This window comes from Pelophylax lessonae (assembly GCF_965119305.1).
Source record: "Pelophylax lessonae genome assembly, chromosome: 5".
NCBI lineage: Eukaryota > Metazoa > Chordata > Amphibia > Anura > Ranidae > Pelophylax > Pelophylax lessonae.
In genome coordinates, this window is record NC_138772.1 from 536,627,124 (window position 1) to 536,649,629 (window position 22,506).

Sequence of the window (22,506 nt, forward strand, 5' to 3'; positions counted from 1 at the left end):
GTATGCCTTGATGATGATGGTTAGGTATGCCTTGATGATGATGGTTAGGTATGCCTTGTTGATGATGGTTAGTTATGCCTTGATGATGATGGTAAGTTATTCCTTGATGATGATGGTAAGTTATTCCTTGATGATGATGGTTAGGTATGCCTTGATGATGATGGGTAGGTATGCATTGATGATGACGGTAAGTTATTCCTTGATGATGATGGTTAGGTATGCCAACATCTTCTGTTCATCAGCAAAGCCAAGCCTGACATACCCTATAGTGTCAAAAGTATTGGCACACCTGCCTTAACATGTACTGTACATTAACTTTAATGGCATCCCAGTCTTATGGGCCATAAACACTACACAATTGTCTTCAGATTTTTTCCTTTAAGGCCCGTACACACGATAAGAAAATCGGAAGGGAAAATTCGTCCGGCGACCGATCTGCCGATTGTTAGTATGGTGCTTCCGACAGCCAACTCCGACTTTTCGGCTGACAAAATCCTGATGTGCAGGCTATATAATTTTTGTCGTCCGTAATACAATGTCCAATTTTCGTCTCATTAGTACAGATGTAGACGGGAAAAAAATCTTAAGAGCAAGACTAGGCATGCTCAGAGAGGAAAGAACACATACAAAGCAATCCAACATATGACATCACTTCTGAAGTAGAATTCTGTCGTACGGGAAAATTCGTATGAAAATAACCTCTTCACTTTCCACATCAGACTAGCATGCCACAAAAAACGGATGACAGATCATTCGATAATCTGATCGTGTGTATGGGGCTTTAGATTTACCAAAACCATATAATATGAGGTCATATCTAAACACTTTCAATTTGTATGCAATCAGGCAGGCCCTTGCATTACATAGTTGAAGGTAAATCTAAAGGAAATCTAACAACAAAAGTTGTAAAGTGAGACTGAGAGGACCCTGCGCTTATGGAAAAAGTGCTTGAGTGCAACAATATACTAGTGAATTGTGTGTAAAAAGCTGCTAGCTGCAGTGTAAAAGTGCTGAGTGCTCTTTTGAAATGTGTACAACTGTGATTTGCAGCGCTGCTTAAATTGGTTTATAAATATATCAAAAATTCATATAAAATAATAGAATAAATGAAATACTTCATATAAATTAAATAAATAATACAATACATAAAACTCATAAAGTGCTGTAGTATTGGTGAAAATAAATATATGGCTCAATGTCCATTATATCATCGTGTTGCCGGGATGAATCTTTTCACTTGAACTCATACAGGTGCTAAAGTGCTTGATTTGTGCTTTGTTCGGGGTCTCCCCCTTTGGTTATCTACTCACCGCTAGATGGTAGTTTTCAGGCATGTAAGGATAGTTTTGCCCTGCTTCTCCGCTTGATGTATAATTATTTCTGTGAGTATTGATTCCTCCCCGATGTCCTCATGAAAAGAGAGTCATTCATGGTGAAGATCGTTTAAAAAGGGGGGTGTTTATTGAAAAAACAATGGGAATATACTCACAAACATAGTATAATATCATGCAAAAAAATGTGAATGAATGAAGAGAGCGGCTCGGCGGCTGACTGCTCCCGCAGCATCCACTACACCGGCCGGAGGTCACGTGATACGCTCGACCAATCACTAGACGCGTTTCGATGTGTAACACATCGTCCTCTGTAGCTGACTTGCAGAGCGTGTCACTGTGTTAAATATGTTAGGATGGCCACTCCTAATACATACAAAACCCACTAGGAGAAGGCACCATTGAGTGTCCGTAAATTGTTTTTAACAAAGTAATGTAGCGAAATCTCAAGGAATGTTTACAAATACCACTCCAATACAACATAGACCAAGAGCGGTCTGGGTTGGAAAGTGAATGTATCGGTTTACAAACCAGACACAAACCAAATACAAAGTAGGAGTGGCCATCCTAACATATTTAACACAGTGACACGCTCTGCAAGTCAGCTACAGAGGACGATGTGTTACACATCGAAACGCGTCTAGTGATTGGTCGAGCGTATCACGTGACCTCCGGCCGGTGTAGTGGATGCTGCGGGAGCAGTCAGCCGCCGAGCCGCTCTCTTCATTCATTCACATTTTTTTGCATGATATTATACTATGTTTGTGAGTATATTCCCATTGTTTTTTCAATAAACACCCCCCTTTTTAAACGATCTTCACCATGAATGACTCTCTTTTCATGAGGACATCGGGGAGGAATCAATACTCACAGAAATAATTATACATCAAGCGGAGAAGCAGGGCAAAACTATCCTTACATGCCTGAAAACTACCATCTAGCGGTGAGTAGATAACCAAAGGGGGAGACCCCGAACAAAGCACAAATCAAGCACTTTAGCACCTGTATGAGTTCAAGTGAAAAGATTAATCACGGCAACACGATGATATAATGGACATTGAGCCATATATTTATTTTCACCAATACTACAGCACTTTATGAGTTTTATGTATTGTATTATTTATTTAATTTATATGAAGTATTTCATTTATTCTATTATTTTATATGAATTTTTGATATATTTATAAACCAATTTAAGCAGCGCTGCAAATCACAGTTTTACACAAAAGTTGTAAAGTGTGTATTCAGCTTTAGTCTGTTGGGTTCAATATTGAGTTGGCCCACCCTTTGCAGCTATAACAGCTTCAACTCTTCTGGGAAGGCTGTCCACAAGGTTTAGGAGTGTGTCTATGGGAATGTTTGACCATTCTTCCAGAAGTGCATTTGTGAGGTCAGGCACTGATGTGGACAAGATGACCTGGCTCGCAGTCAATGCTCTAATTCATCCTAAAAGTGTTCTATCAGGTTGAGGTCAGGACTCCTTAGGAGTTCCCTGCACTGGAACTAAGGGGCCAAGCCCAACCCCTGAAAAACAACCCCACGCCATAATCCCCCCTCCACCAAATGACTTGGGCCAGTAAACAAAGCAAGGTTCATAAAGACATGGATGACAGCATCTACTCTTCTGGGGGTGGCTGTCCATAAGGTTTAGGAGTTTGTCTATGAGAATGTTTGACCATTCTTCCAGAAGTGCATTTGCGAGGTCAGGCAATAATGTTGGGCAAGAAGACCTGGCTCGCATTTTCTGCTCTAATTTACCCCAAAGGTGTTTTAGAGGGTTCAGGTCAGGATTCCTTAAGAGTTCCTTTCACTGGAACTAAGGGTCCAAGCCCAATCCTGCAAAACAACCACACACTATAGCAGGTGGCAGATGATGTGCACCAGATGTGCGCCAGATTATCACGGACAGATGTGGCAGATTATCACAGGCAGATGTGCCAGATGATCACAGACAGATGGGCCAGAGGATCACTGGTAGATATGGCAAATGGTGTGTGGTAGATGTGCGCCAGATGATCACGGACAGATGTGGCAAATGATCATGGACAGATGCGGCAGCTGCTCTTTATGAAAAAGGTATTTCCACTAATTAACATAAAAATGAATAATAATAGCTGAAAAAATAAGCATAGGCTATGAAAACTTTAGTGAACTCTTACACCAATGACCAATTAAGAAGTGCCCCCTTACATTAGTGGTCCGCTAAAACGTGCCCCTTTACAATGCTGGTCAGAGTTTAAATGACCCCTTACTTATGTCACTGGAAGCAGAGGCGTAACTAGAACCTTCAGGGCCCCAGTGCAAGAAACCATAAAGGGCCCCTGGACCCCTGTGCCCTTTCCTTCAAGTCTGGGGCTCTTCCCACTGATCCTGGAGCCCTTTACTCTTGTTGCGGGGCCCTTTATTACGGTCTCGCAGCGGGACCCTTTCACAAGTTCTGCAGTGGGCCCCCTTCCTGCCATCTTGGGGCCTCCCCACAGTGGTGGAATGCCAGGGCCCGGTTGCAAGTGTGACCTTTACGATCCTGGAAGTTCACCCACTGGTGTCAGTAGTTTTTATTTTTTGGTATTTAAATTGTATTATTTTTTTATTATTTTATTTAATTGTTTTACAATGTCCCTGACTATGACTCTGTCCATTCAGAAAAGGAAGGAGCTGGTAAATTGCATATTTACCGACCCCTTCCTGGTTCTCTATTGTGACACATCTCCTGCAGCAGCCAACGGGAGAGGGAAGGGAGCACAGTAGGGGGAAGCACAGTGTGGGGGGGGGGGGGCACCAGGGGAGCACACAGGGGCCCAGAGACAGCAGAACACAAGTGAACTAGATAGGGGGAGTGGCGGAAGCAGCATACAGAGGAACCAATCTCCTCCATATTCCCCCTGCAGCTACAGGAGGAAAAAGGAGGACGATTATTTCTCTACATGCTGCCCCCACCACCCCTCCTATACAGGTGTACAGGGGAGCCACACAGGCCCCCTGGAGCATGGGGCCCGGTTGCAATTGCAACCCCTGTAGTTACGCCCCTGACTGGAAGATTACCTCCTTGTATTGATGGTCATCGTAGGTGGGAGAATGCGAACAGTTCAAGAAGCTCCTAGCAACCTCTGGAAGAAGGAATGGGGGGGGGGAGGGGGGACTAGTCAGCTTAAACTGCATCTAAGGCAGTATTTAAAGACTTATAGCAATTTATTTTAAGAAAGTACATCAAATGCAATCACAAGGAGATCACAGAATGTAAAGCATGTGTAGGTAGCACAAATACATCATCTCACAGGTTCCCGTGCAGTTGCCTAACGCTACTCGATGAGGGGGACCAAGAATGGAGCCCTGGGGTCCACCGACTGCTATGGAGCCAGTACTGGGGACGATTTGATTCAGAAAATCCCGTTGTCATTTAAGATCACATGGGATCTTCCCACTACTGATGTCACTCCACGAACATGTGCAGGAACACATTTTGCAAGAACCTCTGTAGGAACCCTAGTTTATTACATTCAGCTTATGGAACATATATATCACCCTAAACATGATGATGTTCTTCCAAAATACCAAACTAAGTGGGAACCATGAACATCTTATAGGTATCTTTTTTAGGGTCGCTTTCTTTACTGGTCAAATCACTGTTCCTATTTGTTTTTCAAAGTTCATATTTAGCTTTAGTTTATCTAGCACTGCCTTTAGCCCTAGTTCACACTGGTGCAACTTGACAGATCAAGGGGTCCAGAGGTGTCACCCCATCAAAATGCTCTAATTGGTGATACACTCATATTTAATCCAGCGTGGGGCAAAGCTCCCTGGCGCTGATCTTCACGCTCCCTTCTGATGTCGGAAAGGGGCGTCGTGGGATCAAATTTACCTTCAAGCTGAAGCCCCTGGTCTTTTTCCTACCTAGCAACACCCCTGCCTACACCCCATCCAAGTTCAACGAGCATTAAACCTTAAAAAGACACTCAAAATCTGGTCAGTGGGTCGCGAGACTGTGGGGCTGTTTTGTGTCTGGCTGCTGTGCACCCACATGGGAAACAAACCGGGAAAAATTCTGCAGGGCCCATTCAGGGTCTATGTATGCTACATAAAGATAAACTCCAAGGGAAAATAAATCCCTTACAGTGGGGGTCCCCCACACTTCAAGTGATAAATGCTTATTTACAGGTACCTAGGATATTGGTAATAATTACTTTTACTTACCCAGTCCTTTTCTCCTAGAGCCCCCCCACCTCTTCTGCTAATAGCCCTGCATTGTGCATGAGGTCCCCAAGAGACCATTCACAACCTTGAGTGTCAGTGAAAAGAGTTGAGCGCCGGCTACTGGAGAGGGATGCATAAGGTAAGAAAAAGTCCCTTTTTACTTGTTCCCAGAGATGTATAGTAACTAAGTAGAACTACTTCACTACTGTACTTAAGTACCGAAAGGCGGTATCTGTACTTTCCTAGAGTATATTTTTTTTCTCCTACTTCCACTTTTACTTCACTACATTTTTTAGATGATTTCAATACTTCTACTCCATTACTTTTTTTTTGTGCGGCATAGTTACTCGTTACAATTATAAAAATTACCACTGCCAGAACAGTAGATGGCAGGTTTCATGAAGTTCAAAAAAATGTGTATAATGTCATGTGTAAATCAGCGCATACGAAAATAAATGCTACTGTATGGATAAATAAAATGGTCTACATATCTGCTGTTAAGGGGAAAGAGAACCTCCCCCAACCAAGGAGAGTCACAAGCGTACCTAGACCTTTTTCCTGGTAAGAGGCTGATTTTGCTTTTTTCACTGGAAGTTGAGAGCGCAGGTTTTGCAGTTTTGTTTCACTGGAAGAGTCTATTTGCATATAATTTTGCACTTACCTTCATCCGCCGGGTAAGGGGGAAATCCACAAGGTGGTGGGAGGAGTCTGCACCTATTATTTGGAATAGCACCTGTTTGATTCCTGCACCTTGGAAAATATATTCATCTTGTTTTGTCACATATATATGGTATTATGGCATTATATATATGGACTTTTTATTGACTTTGATTTCATACACTCTTCCTTTTTTTTCATTATTGGAATATATTGTTGTATATTACATTGGTTTATATATGATTTTGCGCACCAATAAGTTTTGGGGAAAAAACCTGCAGGAAAGAGAAGGAGGGATGCTTTAAAGGGGGAAGGGAGGGACACACTTTATCTGTTTTTGTTTACAAAAAGTTACAGCCAAAGGAATTGTGATTGTCCTTTAGGTTAATCATTTGAAATAAATATGATGTTCAAACTTTTGACTTCTTTCTTTAATAACTACATAACACAGTACTTGTACTTTCAGTACTTGAGTAGCATTTTTTTTTAAAAAACTACTGGTACTTTTACTTTCAGTACTTGAGTAGCAACATTTTTTAAAAAAACTACTTGCAATACTTAAGTACAAAAAATGTTGAATACTTTAGTACTTCTACCCAAGTCACTTTTTGATCGAGCACTTCCACTTCTACTCAAGTCACTTTTTGATCGAGCACTTGTACTTTTACTCAAGTATGGGTTTCGAGTACTTTATACAAGTGTGCTTGTTCCCAAGGCAAAATTGAACACCTAACCCTTGCAGTTGGAGTTGAGGGTAGCCTAACTGTTCGGGATAATTTTGTCCCAGAGTTCAGCTTATAAAAAAATGCCTTAAAAAATAAAAAATAAATAATAAGTCCTAATAATTAGTTTTTGTATTATCTGCCTAGAGTTTAAAATATAAATATTAAAACATGCATTTAGAAACATAGCAACCTTTTTAAAAATCTAAGCACATTTGACCACAAACACTTATAGTTTCCCCTGAACAGAAGAAAACATGTGGGACAAGTAATGCCATTGAGCGAAGAATGTTATTTACCCTTCACGAATGGCTAGGGTAATTGGTATATTTAGATTTGTTTGCATTGCTGCAAGCCACGTGTTTGTTTATAATTAGTCAACTGATTAATTTTGATGGAAGCCTTGATAATTGTTCGTAGCAAAGAGATAAAGCTGTTACAAAGGTGGTTATGTTAAAAGTGAAGCACAAACATTCTAATTAAAATAACCTTCAAACATTCTTATAAGCAGGCCATAGACATCAGAAGATAAAAAGACAAGAAGTCACGATCCAGCTGTCCCATGATTGTAGGTATGTTACTTTCCTAACCTCAGAAACTCAATGACAGGATGGCTGTAGCCCAGCAAGGCCGGGCAGGGGTTGGGAAGGCGGGGGAGAGGGGAAGGGGGTGATGGTTGGTTTGGCTCAGACAGTCCAAAGTCGGATTAGCTTATATAAGCCAGTGGGAAACACACAGACTTGTCATATAACAAGCAATGGTCAAAGCCAGATGAACATACACTATATTGCCAAAAGTATTGGGACCCCTGCCTTTACAGAAACATGAACTTTATTGGCATCCCATTCGTAGGCAGTAGGGTTCAATATTGAGTTGGCACACCCTTTGCAGCTATATCAACTTCAACTCTTCTAGGAAGGCTGTCCACAAGGTTTAGGAGTGTCTATGGAAATGTTTGACCACTCTTCCAGAAGAGCATTTGTGAGGTCAGGCTCTAATTCATCCCAAAGGTATTCTATCGGGTTGAGGACAGGACTTTGTGAAAACCACCCCAAACTCATCCACACTATATTACCAAAATTATTTGGTCACCCCTCCAAATCATTTGGTGGAGGGGGGGGGGGTTATGGTGTGGGGTTGTTTTTCAGGTGTTGGGCTTGGCCTTTACATGCACATGAATTTTAATGGCATCCCAGTCTTAGTACAAAGGGTTCAATATTGATTTTGCCCACTCTTTGCAGCTATAGTAGCTTCAATCCTTCTGGGAAGGCTGTCCACAAGTTTAGTAGTGTGTCTATGGCAGTGATGGCGAACCTTGGCACCCCAGATGTTTTGGAACTACATTTCCCATGGTGCTCAACTACACTGAAGAGTGCACAAGCATTATGGGAAATGTAGCTTCAAAAACATCCGGGGTGCCAAGGTTTGCCATTACTGGTCTATGGGAATATTTGACCATTTTTCCAGAAGCGTATTTGTGAGGTTAGGCACTGATGTGGACCTGGCTTGCAGTCGCTGCTCTAATTCATCCCAAAGGTGTTCTATCGGGTTGAGGTGCAGGCCAGCCAAGTTCCTCCATCCCCAAACTCGCTCATCCATGTCTTTACTGGTCCAAATAATTTGGTGGAGAGGGATTATGGTGTGGGGTTATTTTTCAGGGGTTGGGTTTTGCCCTCTAGTTCCAGTAAAGGGAACCCTTAAGGCGTCAGCATACCAAAACATTTTGGAAGATTTCATGTTTCCAACTTTCTGTTCAAACATGTCTGTGCACCAGTGCACAAAGCAAGGTCCATAAAGACATGGATGAGCGAGTTTGGGATGGAGGAACTTGACTGGCCTGCACAGAGTCCTGACCTCAACCCGATAGAACACCTTTGGGATGAATTGAAGTGGAAACAAACAAAAAACACACTGACCTAAATCAGTGAATCAGCGCTCACTGTATCAACAGGATGGGGGAGAACACACTGTAGGTGGAATTGAAAACATAAGTTGTATAGACAAATTCTAACAGGGAAGCATGAGCATGAATTAAAAATTCAATGAAACATCATTGGAACAGGGGGAACATATATAAAAACCTCATCCGAGGGTCATAAATATTCAGTCAGTGTTGTCCAAAAATAGCAACAGGTCCTTCTGCTGTGAAAGTCACAAACTCCAAAGAGGGGGCTGGGATGTGGTATTCAGCCCGGCAGCTCCTCGAGAGGTAGGGGATCCCTCCAGGGATTAAATACAAAGGAAGACATGGGCGCCAAGTCACAGGGGTGAATGTAAAACAAGACAATTTATTGTATCAACTTACATGTAGATAAAACAAGATCAGCATATGTGATGTCCAAAGGGGGTCTCCACAGTTTAGCCAGATGGTAAGTAGCGGGCTGTGAGGTCCAGGTGACGGTTATGTGTTGAAGGAGCTCACGATCCAGGCACTGTGCTGAAGCCTGCAGATAGCAAAGGCTCCCGTGATGGGCAGCCTCGCTAATGCCGCTGGTGTCCGGAAACCGGAAGTGGCCGGACACCAGAGACCGGAGACTGAAAGCCAGGCCATCTTGTCCACATCAGTGCCTGACCTCACAAATGCGCTTCTGGAAGAATGGTCAAACATTCCCATAGACACACTCCTAAACCTTGTGGACAACCTTCCCAGAAGAGTTGAAGCTGTTATAGCTGCAAAGGGTGGGTCAACTCAATTTTGAACCCTACGGACCAAGAGTGGGATGCCATTAAAGTTCATGTGCATGTAAAGGCAGGTGTCCTAATAGTTTTGTCAATAAAGTGTAAGTGTTGACAATGGATGAGACACAATCATGGTCAAAGTTAGCACCAAAGGTTGTTGCCAGAGTTAACATGAACAAAATGACAAAGCTAAAATTAAATCCTAAATCCACATTTAATGTCCCTTTAAATAGTTTGTTGGGACTAGCCTTGCCCAAATGTATTATTTACAGGGACATGAAACGTAGAGTTAGGCTTTAAGTCATAGGTCACAAAGGAGTGCAGTTCAAGTGAGGTCAGGGCATGCAGAGTCAGCATCTTGGTAAATTAGAAACCATGTGCTATAGAAAGGAGACAGGAAAACATGCAATTATAATCCAGCCATTCAAGGTCTGGTAGTTGTTTAACCCCTTACCTACTGGGCATTTTTACCCTCTACCTGCCCAGGCCAATTTTCATCTTTCTGCGCTGTCGCAATTTGAATGACAATTGCGTGGTCATTCAACACTGTACCTAAACCAAATTTTTATCATTTTTTTTTTACACAAATAGAGCTTTCCCTTGGTGGTATGTAATCACCACTGGGTTTTTTATTTTTTGCTAAATAAAGAAATAATGACCGAAAATTTTGAAAAAAAAAAAAAAAACGTTTTCATAGTTTGTTATAAAATTTTGCAGACAGGGGATTTTTATCCTCCCCCCTATGTGTGCTGATGAGGCTGCACTGATGGGACTGATAGGCTGCGCTTATGGGCACAGATGAGGCAGCACTGGTGGGCACTGCACTGATGAGGAGGCACTGGGGGATTCTGATTAGGCTGCACTGATAAGTGGCACTGATGGGCACTTATAGGTGGCACTGATGGGCACTGGTAGGCAGCACTGATAGGTGGCACTGTTGGGCACTGATTGGCAGCGCTGTTGGGCACTTATTGACAGCACTGGTGGGAACTAATTGGCAGCACTGGTGAGCACTGATTTGCAGCACTGGTGGGTATGTGGTAAAGACCTGCTAAATGGCTGTGATGAACTACATTAATTCATAGATCACAGCAAATTATGATGAGTAGATGAGGTTCACATGAGTTGGTCAAGTCAGTATAGGGTCCAGCACAGATGCATTTTTGAAATAGAAAAAGCTTTAATAGCCTACCCAAGCATGGACATGGAGGAGACCAGGCTGACCAGTATGAGGTAGATGTGCATCCATCGATCTGATCTGTTCGTCTGTACCGGGGTCGGTCCAATCAAGTGCTCGGGAATAAAGATCACACAACACAAAGGGTATGGATCCATAGTCAAGGTTTTACTGTGATACAGGATGATTTACTGTATATATTAAGTGGGAAAAGGCGGTAACTAGGGTATATCAAATCACAAGAAAACAACTCATTATTGCATACCAGCGACATAAGGAAAGACAGCTATGCTTACTAAAAATAATGTTCTTCAGAATATACAAAAGGTTCCTTTTTAGTATGGCTCATAGTCTTGCTCAAATCGGGATTTTAGACACATGATCAATTTTATCATAACGTAGACAAAAAGCATGAGCACCACAACCATTGGGATTAGCATTCCTATTTGTTTAACCTTCCTAGCGGTATTCCCGAGTGTGGCTCGGGGTTAAATTTCAGGGCCAAAAGCGGCCAGTGAGTGTTGCCCCCATAGACTCAATAGCCAGTTCATGCAGCATTAATTATTTTCCTACTGCCCTTCATTCCCTATTTAGTAGTCCTATAACTTCTTGGATGTGTGCTAATACCTTCTAAAGAAAGTGCATCCTCCCTAGATTACATTATCAGTCCCCAAACTGATAACCAGAGGTATCCAAATATACTGAAAAACAACAACAAGAGAAGGGCGCACCAACCTCGTTCATTACCACTAAAAGAGTTTAATAAAATCCAAAAAGGTAGCACACATTGTACTCACAAACGTAGGATGTATACACACGTAGCACCCTCCTAGATAGGTTCTAGACAGGTAAAATATAGTTTGCTCTGTCTTCTTATCAGGGGAGCCTGATCAGGCCTGCTCAGTGTGCTCAATGTGTGATTCATGTGGGCTGAGGGAGTGTTCCCACTGGATCCAATGAGGAGGTTCGTTGGGCAGTGGAGAAAACAGGCTTTGTACCTGTCCCAGTGGGTTGGCACAGTGAGGGGAGCATAATGGTAGAGGGTATGAAAGCCAAGAGCACATGAGGCAGGGGAAGACATGTCCCGGAAGGAGGGTGACGGCTGTCTCTCCTTCTTTAGTTATGAATGTTGGTCACAGGCAGTTGGCCTGGTGAAATAGACAGTGTGGCTGAACCCAGAGGTCCTGGAGATGATGACGGAAGGAGTTGGGGCTGAAGTAAATATGGAAAAACAGGGTCCGTGAGTACAGAGGAACTTGCCCAGAGGTATGCCCGGGAAGATGACCACTCTGGAGTGTAGAGTCAGTGGACAGGTGTCAGCACATAGAGAGAGTGAAAGCGGGAGCCAAGTTTAAAGCCCTAAAGAGAATTTCAAGCAGGAACACTTAAAATACCTTTACCTTAGTGGCAGGGTGAAGCAACACTCTAAAGTCAGTTGTCCTCAATATTGTGAATAGTTGTCCGTTAGAGTATTCCACTCATCCCACAACATCCCCTGGACTGATCATTGACTGAGCCAAGGACTTAAAGTACCAATTTTCTGCTATCAGTTGCCAGCCACCAAGGATCCTTAAATATCGTCCAAAGGCTTTTTATTGCAGAAAGATCACATTACAAGAACAAGTGCAACAATTCGGAGCCATGTAGGACCCCCTCGTCAGGCATGTGGACCTCTTCGTCTGCATTATTCAACTTACTTCCTCTGAGCCCAGGCTCATGGTCCTACCCCCCAGTCTGTGACTGGATGGTGAAGTAGAAGCAGCAAACTGATTGCTCTCTATTTCTATCAACATGTAGGAGGAGCCCAGTGTATGGTACCCCAATGGGGAGTAAGTGCACATAGAGACTGATGAGAATGCAGAACAATGTATTATTATTATTATTATTATTATTATTATTATTATTATTAATATTATACAGGATTTATATAGTGCCAAAAATTTGCGCAGAGCTTTACAATATAAAAAGGGAGATAGTACAGTCACAATACAATATATATACAAATATAAGAGGGTTAAGAGTGCTCTGCTCATAGGAGCTTACAATCTAATAGGGTGGGGCAAGTGGTACAAAAGTTTATAACTGTGGCTGATGGAAGTAATGAAAAATCATTTGGAGGTGTGACAGGCTTCTCTGAAGAGATGAGTTTTCAGGGATCGCCTAAAGGTAGCCAGAGTAGGAGATAGCTGGACAGATTGAGGTAGAGAGATCTAGAGGATTGGAGAGGCTCTGAAGAAGTCCTGGAGACAAGCATGGGAGGGAAAGACAAGGGATCTTGAGAGCAGGATGTCTTGAGAGGAGCGGAGAGGATGGTTTTGGTGATATTTGGAGACACAATTGGTGATGTAGCTTGGAGCACTGTTGTGAACGGCTTTGTATGTTGTTGTTAGCATTTTGAATTGAATTCACTGGCCAATCGGAAGCCATGGTAGGGATTGGCAGAGAGGGGTGGCAGACACTGGGCGGTTGGTAAGGTAGATGAGTCTGGCAGCAGCATTCATGATAGACTGAAGAGGAGATAGCCTATGGAGAAGTAGGCCTTTGAAAAGGGAGTTGCAATAGTCAAGGTGAGAGATAACAAGGGAGTGAAACAGTAACTCGTGGTTTCATTAGATTAAAAGGGTCAAGTTTTAGAGATATTAAGTAGGTGAAGTCTACAAGCTTTTGACAATGATTGGATTTGGGGCTGAAAGGACAGGTCAGAGTCTAGGACTACACCTAGAACCAACAAAGTTCCAACCAGTAGGCCAACAGACTTAAACGATGCAGCAGAACCCGTTACAGCAGAACTTTACAGCAGGGCATATAACAAAGGCCTCTCTATTGTAAAAGACACACTAAACGGCCTACTGTACCCAGCAGCATCTGTAATAGCACCTAAAGCAGCAGAAGTTTCTACTGATGGGCCAGAGTTGATGCCCCTACTCTGTCCCGCCTTCACTGGAACCTCTCCCTTTGCTAAAGAATACAAAAAAAAAGCCCCCTTGTTGGGTGGGACTATGAAGGCAACCACTACCAAAGGAGTATAAAAGAGCATACATTTTATTATTACATAGACATAAAAGTATCATACAGTCATAAGAAATAAATGTAAAATGTTACAGCTAAAGAGTGGGTCTAAACAAAGATGAAGTAGCCTCATTCATGGAATACCCGACGTGTTTCAGGTGTTCATCACCTTTCTTCAAGGGTAAAGGGACTGGAGGTTTTATAACTTTTTTCAAAAAATGAGGATATAAAGACAATAGCCGTATAACTTAAAAACATTGAATAGGTCTACTGTGAACATGCAAGGTGGTAAGAAGGTGGCATAAGTGATGTAGAGCGGAGATGTCCTAACCAATCAACACTAACAGCTAGTCTGGCAATGGTCCCAAAAGACGGCCAGGTGGCGTCCCAAAGAAAATAATGTAGGAAGGTCTGAAATGGTTCGAGCCCCCATGCAAATATCTGCTCTAAGATGGATAAGAATCCAGATGTATCAAATTTGTCAAACATTTGTCCCGGAAGGCATCCACACGACTCCTGTCAGCTCTGTGCTCTCCCTACGCTAGGCACACTGTCCCTCACCAGCAGGGTCCTGTCCCTAACCTAACTACTCACAAAATGTGCAGAAATTCGGTAAGCCAATGCTTTTTATAAGCACCGTCCTCACTAAAGATAGCTGCAGAGGTCACCCAGTTGAAACATTCAATCCAAAAGCTGCATCCCTGATAAGTATAGAGGCTTTAGAACAACAAAGTTTCTCTTATCCTCTATTCCAGTGGTTCTCAACCTTCCTAATGCCGCAACCCTTTAATACAGTTCCCCATGTTGTGGTGACCCCCAACCATAAAATAATTTTCATTGCTACTTCATAACTGTAATTTTGCTACTGTTATGAATCGTAATGTAAATATCTGATATGCAGGATGTATTTTCATTGTTACAAATTGATGCTGGGCCTGCTAGCATAGTACAGGAGATGCAGGGGCTGCGGGCATGGTGCAGGAGATGCAGGGGCTGCGGGCATGGTGCAGGAGTTGCAGAGGCTGCGGGCATGATGCATGGGCTGCGGGCATGGTGCATGGGCTGCGGGCATGGTGCAGGAGATGCAGGGGCTGCGGGCATGGTACAGGAGATGCAGAGGCTGTGGGCATGATGCAGGAGATGCAGAGGCTGTGGGCATGATGCAGGGGCTGCCGGCATGGTGCAGAAGAGTCAGGGGCTGTGGGCATGGTGCAGGAGATGCAGGGGCTGTGGGCATGGTGTAGGAGATGCAGGGCTGTGGGCATGATACAGGGCTGTGGGCATGGTACATGCAGAGCTGTGGGCATGGTACAGGAGAGGCAGTGCTGCAGGCATGGTACAGGAGATTCTCCTTGAGCACTGCATCTCCTGAGGAGAGGCAGGGGCTGTGGAGGAGTCTCACTTACCGTTTGGTGAGGCGACTTGCATTTAAAAATGGCGCCGCATATAACACAGACACTAAAATATTTGCCAAATTAATTGCGACTAGAATCTCTCAAATAATCCCTCTTTTAGTGCATAAATACCAGGTGGGCTTTGTCAGTGGAAGGCAAACGTCAGATGGTACCAGGAGGTGTATTGATTTAATACAATGGGCAGAGCACCACAGGACTCCTTCTCTGCTCCTCTCCCTGGATGCAGAGAAGGCGTTCGACCGGGTCCACTGGCAATACTTAACTGCGGCACTACTCAAATTTGGCTTCCAAGGGAATATACTTAAAGCCATTCTTAGTCTATACATCCAACCCAGTGCTAGAGTATGGACTAATGGAATTGCTTCCGATCCCTTTTATTACTAATGGCACTAGACAGGGATCACCCCTAATATTTGCCTTAGTAATGGAACCACTAGCCCACACCGTCCGTACTACCCCCTCAATTAGGTACAGTTGCTCACAAAATAGGACTATACGCTGTTGACGTGATAATTTCTGTCACTGACCCCCTTCAATCACTCCCAGCACTTCAAAACATCTTAGACAAGTTTAGACGCATATCCCTATACAAGATCAATTATAGTAAATCTGCAATGCTGGGTCTTTCCTTATCGCAAACAATCAAAGAACAGATCTCGGCCAATAGCCCTTTCTCGTGGGCTCCTAACTCCTCTTTTAATTACCTTGGCATCCAACTAACCTCTCCTTCTACTAGACTTCTATATATGAACCTGCAGGCTATATTTTTCAAACTTTCACAAATCTCGCAAGGTCTCCAGAAAACCGTCGCATCCTGGGCAGGATGAATGGCCCTCACTAAAATGTTTATGCTGCCGCACGTACTTTATCTATTCAGATCGCTACCTGTGCCTATCCTTTCTTCACATATCACAAAGCTTCAAGCCATATTCCACACTTGTATTTGGAAGGGCAACCGTCCCCGAATCCACCGCAAGTTACTCTGCACACCCACCAGATTTGCAGGTTTAGGTGTCCCTGACATTGGAGCTTATTATAAGGCTGCTATCTTGGATCAAGCTAAAGAATGGTGGTCCCCATCTATCCAACCAACCTGGCTTCAAATTGAGCACGCAGCATTACAAACGTCACCCAAAAGCCTACTTAGTGCCACCCTTTTAGGCACGCAACCATCTACCTGGACACTATCACAGCCACAACTCGTGTGTGGAAAGCTACGTACCAATCATTTAATGGCATACCAACTGATCTACTTCGGCATCTCCCCCTCAACACTCTAGAAATCCTCATCCCGAACATCTCATTTGCCTTCTGGACTAAAGCTGGACTTGCCAATTTAGGAGCCTTATTCATGAACTCCACGCTTAAATCTTTCCAAAAACTATGTCATGCTTACCCTCTGAACCCTAGGCAATTCTACATGTACCTTCAACTGAGGTCTGCACTCTATAGACTGCAATTCTCTCACAACAAAGGCATGGTGAACTTGATCCGCTTTTACTCCATAACAAAACCACTTTCCAAAGAGATATCTTATATCTACCAGCTTCTTCTAAGCTCCTTCCTTCATAGTAAATCCTCCTCTATGTACCGATGGGAACAATGGATACAACAATCCTACACTGCAGAACAATGGCACACAGCTCTAAACTCGACCCGAAAAGCCTCCCAATGTGTTTCACACTGGGAAACAGCTCACAAAATTTTCCATAACTGGTACCTGACTCCGGCTAGATTGGCTCATATCTACCCGGGAACCTCCCCCACCTGTTGGAGACAGTGTGGTCACTACGGCTCAGTGCTTCACACTTGGTGGAACTTCCCAGCATTGGGGACATGTTGGTCGGATATCTCTGCATTTCTCATCTCCTCCATAGGTCTTTCTTTCAGTTTAACCCCTCAAATGGTGTTACTCAGCATGGACTCGCACCTCTGGCCCTCCAATCGAAATATATTTATTACACACATCCTCATTTCTATACGTTTAGCTATAGCAAGGAGATGGAAATCTCCTCAACCCCCCACATTAGGGGAAGTATTCCAGATATTAAATGAAAACTGCCGACTTGAATATGCCTGTGCCAAGGCCAACCTGAAAACATGTTCATTCACAAATAACTGGAAAGTCTGGCTCCATCACTCGGAAGGACCCGGTAATCTTGACTGATCAGAATCACCGGACCCTTCCATGAGAACACCACTCCGTCCTGCAATTCTGTCCCTGCTGGGTTCCTACCTGTACCTGCACTCTGTCTAAATTTCCTTCTCCATGTCTCAGACACTTACAATGTAATTCACAGTCTTTATGATTATACTGTTGTTTGAACGAGTTACGAAATAATTTACAACAACGTTTAATTTTGAAAACTAAAAAAAAAAAAAAAAAAAAAATGGTGCCGCACGGCGCCAACACGTCACCGCGCATGCGCTGTCTGCCCGAGAATAACCGAGCATGTACAGGCTTTTCCGAGTGGCAGTGGTGCATGCGCAGTGTACCTGTTGGGCCGGCCGCAGCTATTTTTTTGTCAGGTGCCGGTGCCGCGGTGCGTTCCCTGCCTAAGACAATCTGAAATATGTGTTTTCCGATGGTCTTAGGTGACCCCTGTGAAAGGGTCGTTTGACCCCCCTAAAGGGGTTACGACCCACAGGTTGAGAACCGCTTCTCTATTCCCTTCTGTATTGTTACTGTAATACAGCACCACCTACAGATGGGAGGAAAAACTGCACCTGCCTACAGGCATGCTCCTTGTCAGCACATGAACGGCTACTTATGCTGCTTCTTCCCTTCCTGAGCCAGTCTGAGCCCTGTTGTAAAGGGACTGAAAGAGAATACCAAATCAAATTCAAATGTTTACACTGTTTGCTTTCAAAAATACATATGTATATGAATTAATAAATACAGAACCACATTAGTTATTTTAAAAAGTTCAGCTTTAAAAAGTCAGTGCTGTACTTTCCTGCTTAATAACATGACAAACCCTTTCACTCCAATCGTGTGTTCAATAGACCGTCATGACATTACTATAATTCTGCTGATTTTTCATTTCCTTCAGGGTGCAATATTATAGTATAACACCCTGAAATAGCCATGATAATATTTTCAGCAATATTTGCTAATTTTATAGCGTGATTAGCAGCCTAAAACCTCACGCCGGACTGTGTTTTCTTTGCAGTTCGTTGCCATGCCTGCAGCTTGTGCTTGTGCAAGCAAATCCGCCTTGTTAATGAGGAGGACACGTTAAATATAAACTTATTTCTTTTTACTTATTCTGATTTAAAGAGACCCTGTCACCAGCTAACAGAATAAAAAAAAAATCTGCATGAAAAGAAGTCTTCGAGGGCTTATTGGTGCCGCTGCTCATACCGCCGACCTCGACTGTGTACAAGAGACACCGGTTCCTGAAGAAGCTTTAAGCCTCGTACACATGCAACGATTGTTGGCCGACCGATCGGCCGACTTTTGTCCAGTGTTGTTGTGTTGGTTGAAATGTGCTCTAGACTGCACACAAATTTTATCGGCCAACAAAAATCTACTTCAGAAGTGATGTCATGTGCTGGTTAACTTTCCGTGTGTTTTTTCTTGCCCAGTCTTGCTCATCAGATTTTTGTCTGCCGAAATCTGTACTGACTGACGAACAATTGGCCGTTCTGTTGACGGCCAACAAAAATTTTATAGCCTGCACACCAGATTTTGTTCGGCCGAAAAGTCGCAGTCGGTTGTCGGAAGCATCATACTAACAAGCCGAAGATCGGCCGATCGGACGTTGGCCGAAAATTCATGGCCAACAATCGTTGCATGTGTACGAGGCTTTAGCCTCCCACACAAATAGAGCTTTCATTTGGTAGTATTTGATCACCTCTGTGATTTTTATTTTTCGCGCTATAACAAAGAGTGAAAATTCTGAAAAAAAAAAAAAACTATATTTTTTACTTTATGCTATATAACATTTCCAATAAAAATTAATTAAAATTAAAAATCAAATTTTTTGCATAATTTTAGGTCAATTTGCGTTCTCCTACATATTTTTTGGTAAAAAAAAAACATCCCAATAAGTGTATATTGATTGGTTTGCGCAAAAGTTATCGCGTCTGCAAACTAGGGGAAAGATTTATGTCATTTTTATTTATTTATTTTATTTACTAGTAACGGCGTCGATCAGATTTTTTTTTAGCTAGACTGAGGCATTGCGGCGGACAGATCGGACCCCTAACTGACATTTTTGACACTTTTGGAGGGACCAGTGACTACAGTAATCAGTTCTAAAAAATAAGCACTGTTACTCTACTAATGACACTGGCAGGGAAGGGGTTAACACCAGGGGCAATCAAAGGGTTAAATGTGTCCCTAGGGGGTGCTTTCTAACTGTGTGGGTGATGGGCTTCCTGTATGAACACAGGGACCTTGTTTACAACAGCAGACCTCCATTCTGTCTTCACGAGGAGCGATCGCGGATGCCCGGTGGGAATCATGGCCGCCGGACCCGCTGATTGGCTTCCCCTGTGGCGAATGTGCATGCACGAGAGCCCCCGATAGCAGTCCCCCAAAGCGATGTACAGTTACGTTGTTTTGCGGGACAGAGCCGACCTGTCGCAGTATATGTACTGCTGGTGGTTGGTTGGCAAGTGCTTAAATGCTGTCCTTTAAACTGAGGCAAAAAAATACAGCTGTGGAGGGCTCTAGATTGAAGGTGAGTATGAAAGCAAAAACAACTTTGTTTTATTTTTATAAGCTATTCTTTTTTTTTTTAACCGCTTAAGGACCAGGGCTGTTTCTGACACTTGTTTACTAGCTAAAATCACATTTTTTTACTAAAAAATAACTTAGAACCCCCAAATATTATATATATTTTTAGCAGGGACCCGAGAGAATAAAAAGGAGATCATTGCACTACTATATGTAGCAGGTTTTCCATGCCAGTGGCCTTATATGGGTCTGCCATTGTTACCAGTTACCTCTCCAGCCCATGTGAGCTGCGAACCTGGGTGTGAGAACTGACACATTGGCAACTCCGTCATCTTGGTTTTTGTGGTTTTATTGTAGATAAAGGGGATGGGAGAAGGTAATGAGTGGGATACTCCTTTAGGCTCAACTAGATACAATTCGGAACTTTATCCGGAAAATGTCTGTTAATGCTGCCTTGACACCAGCTGCCGCTAGCCAGCACTCACTGACGCTTAGAACACACTGTAACTTGACTGAAGTGCTGAATAGGGATGATCGAACGGTTCGGGTCGACCATCGGTTCGACCCGAACATTGACTGTTCGAAATTCGGCCGAATTCCGAACTTTTTGCTGAAAAAGTTCGGAATTCGGCAACCGAAACCGACCAAAATCCAATGGGAGAGGAACTGGGCTTTAAAGCCCGTTATTGGACCAGAACCATCAGTAAAAGCCAATTGAGGGGCAGGAGGATGCTAGGAATGTGATTGGAGTGACTAGGGGGTCCAGAGGCCAATCAGTAGTGAATACGCCCCCCAGTATATAAGATAGCCCCGCCAAATCGCTAGCATTGTAATACAGGGGCTGTGGAAGAGAGTGGAAGCAGTTCTGTTACTTCTGCTTCAAAAATGTCATTTAGCAATTATTAGTGAGAGGAAAGGGATATCTAGTGTAGTTAGGGTACTATATTCCACTATAGTTAAATTCAAAAATCTAGTTTCTGTAGGGAAAGTGTAAAGTGTCAGGGTAACCGTAGTGTAGTGTAGGGGGAACTGACTCTGACTGCTATGGCAGGGTGACCAAACCCTTCCATTTCAGGGTGATCGCCATAGAAAAAAGATTGTTTGTATTAGAATTGCATTAGAGCAGGATAGTGGCTTCGCTACTTTCACACCTGGCCGTTTTTGTTGCAGGCGTTTATTGGGCTTTTTTGTGGACGTCTTTGGAGGCAGGCATGACATCTGAACTTCTGTGTAGGGGTATATACACACACACACACATGTATGTATATATACACATACACATATATAGGTGTGAAAGTAGCAGAACCCTATGCCTGCGCTAATGAAATTATTTGCAGGCATAGGGCTCCGCTCCTATCACACCTATATGTGTGTATGTGTATAAATACATATAAGCGTGTGTGTATATATACCCCTATACAGAAGTTCAGATGTTATGCCTGCCTCCAAAGACGCCCAAAAATGCCCAAAAAAAAGCCTGCAACAACACACCTGGGCGTTTTTGTTCCAGGCGTTTTTTTGGGCATTTTTTGGGCGTCTTTGGAGGCAGGCATAACATCTGAACTTCTGTATAGGGGTATATATACACACACACACTTATATGTATTTATACACATACACACATATAGGTGTGATAGGAGCGTAGCCCTATGCCTGCAGATTATTTCATTAACGCAGGCATAGGGTTCTGCTACTTTCACACCTATATACTGTATGTTTATGTGTAATTTTGTATATATACATACATGTGTGTGTGTATATATACCCCTACACAGAAGTTCAGATGTCATGCCTGCCTCCAAAGACGTCCACAAAAAAGCCCAATGAAAGCCTGCAACAAAAACGGCCGGTTGTTAAAATAGCAGAGCCACTATCCTGCTCTACTGCAATTCTAATACAAACAATCTTTTTTTTTCTGGTTCTGGACATGCTACATAGCTGAAACTTCACAGGTACACCTTTTAGACCCCACAGACACTAAATCCAAAGAAATCTCTTTTTTTTTTTTTTCAACAATTTTTTTAATAATTGGCTCTCTATCAAAAACGACAATTCTTAAGAACTTTTTTTTGTGTGATTAATAGTCCCTGGGGCATGACCCAGAACCCTAGGCACTTTTTAGGGGCATTTATTGGGTTTTAGGGCTTCAAAATTGTGTTTTTTGATTACCGAAGTTCGGGTCCCATTGATTTCAATAGGGTTCTGAAATCCGGGCCGAACTTTCGGGAAGTTCGGGTGTTCTGGTCGAACCGAACTTTTCAAAAGTTCGATCATCCCTAGTGCCGAATCCTCAACTCTAGGTCCAGAAGACTCAGGACTGTGAAGCATAGAACTACTGACACTGCTGCACTGCAAAGTCGCTGACCACCCTCTCCAGCCTGGCACTGGCTGGAGGTAGCTTGCTGTGATTTACTGTATTGCTGCAACTCTCAACTGACACTCTGCACAATTCAGGGCCCAAACCGCAGGCGCCCCCTTTAAACTTTAGCTCTTCAGGGTCCACTGACTAGGTACCCCCTTTGCTACTAGCTGGCACTGGATCCCAGAACCTCCTCTGGAGTGGTCTACTCTAACTCTCTAGGCAGACCCCCAGGGGCAATGCTCAGTTCTCACGACCTGTGTAGGCTTTCCTGGGACTGAA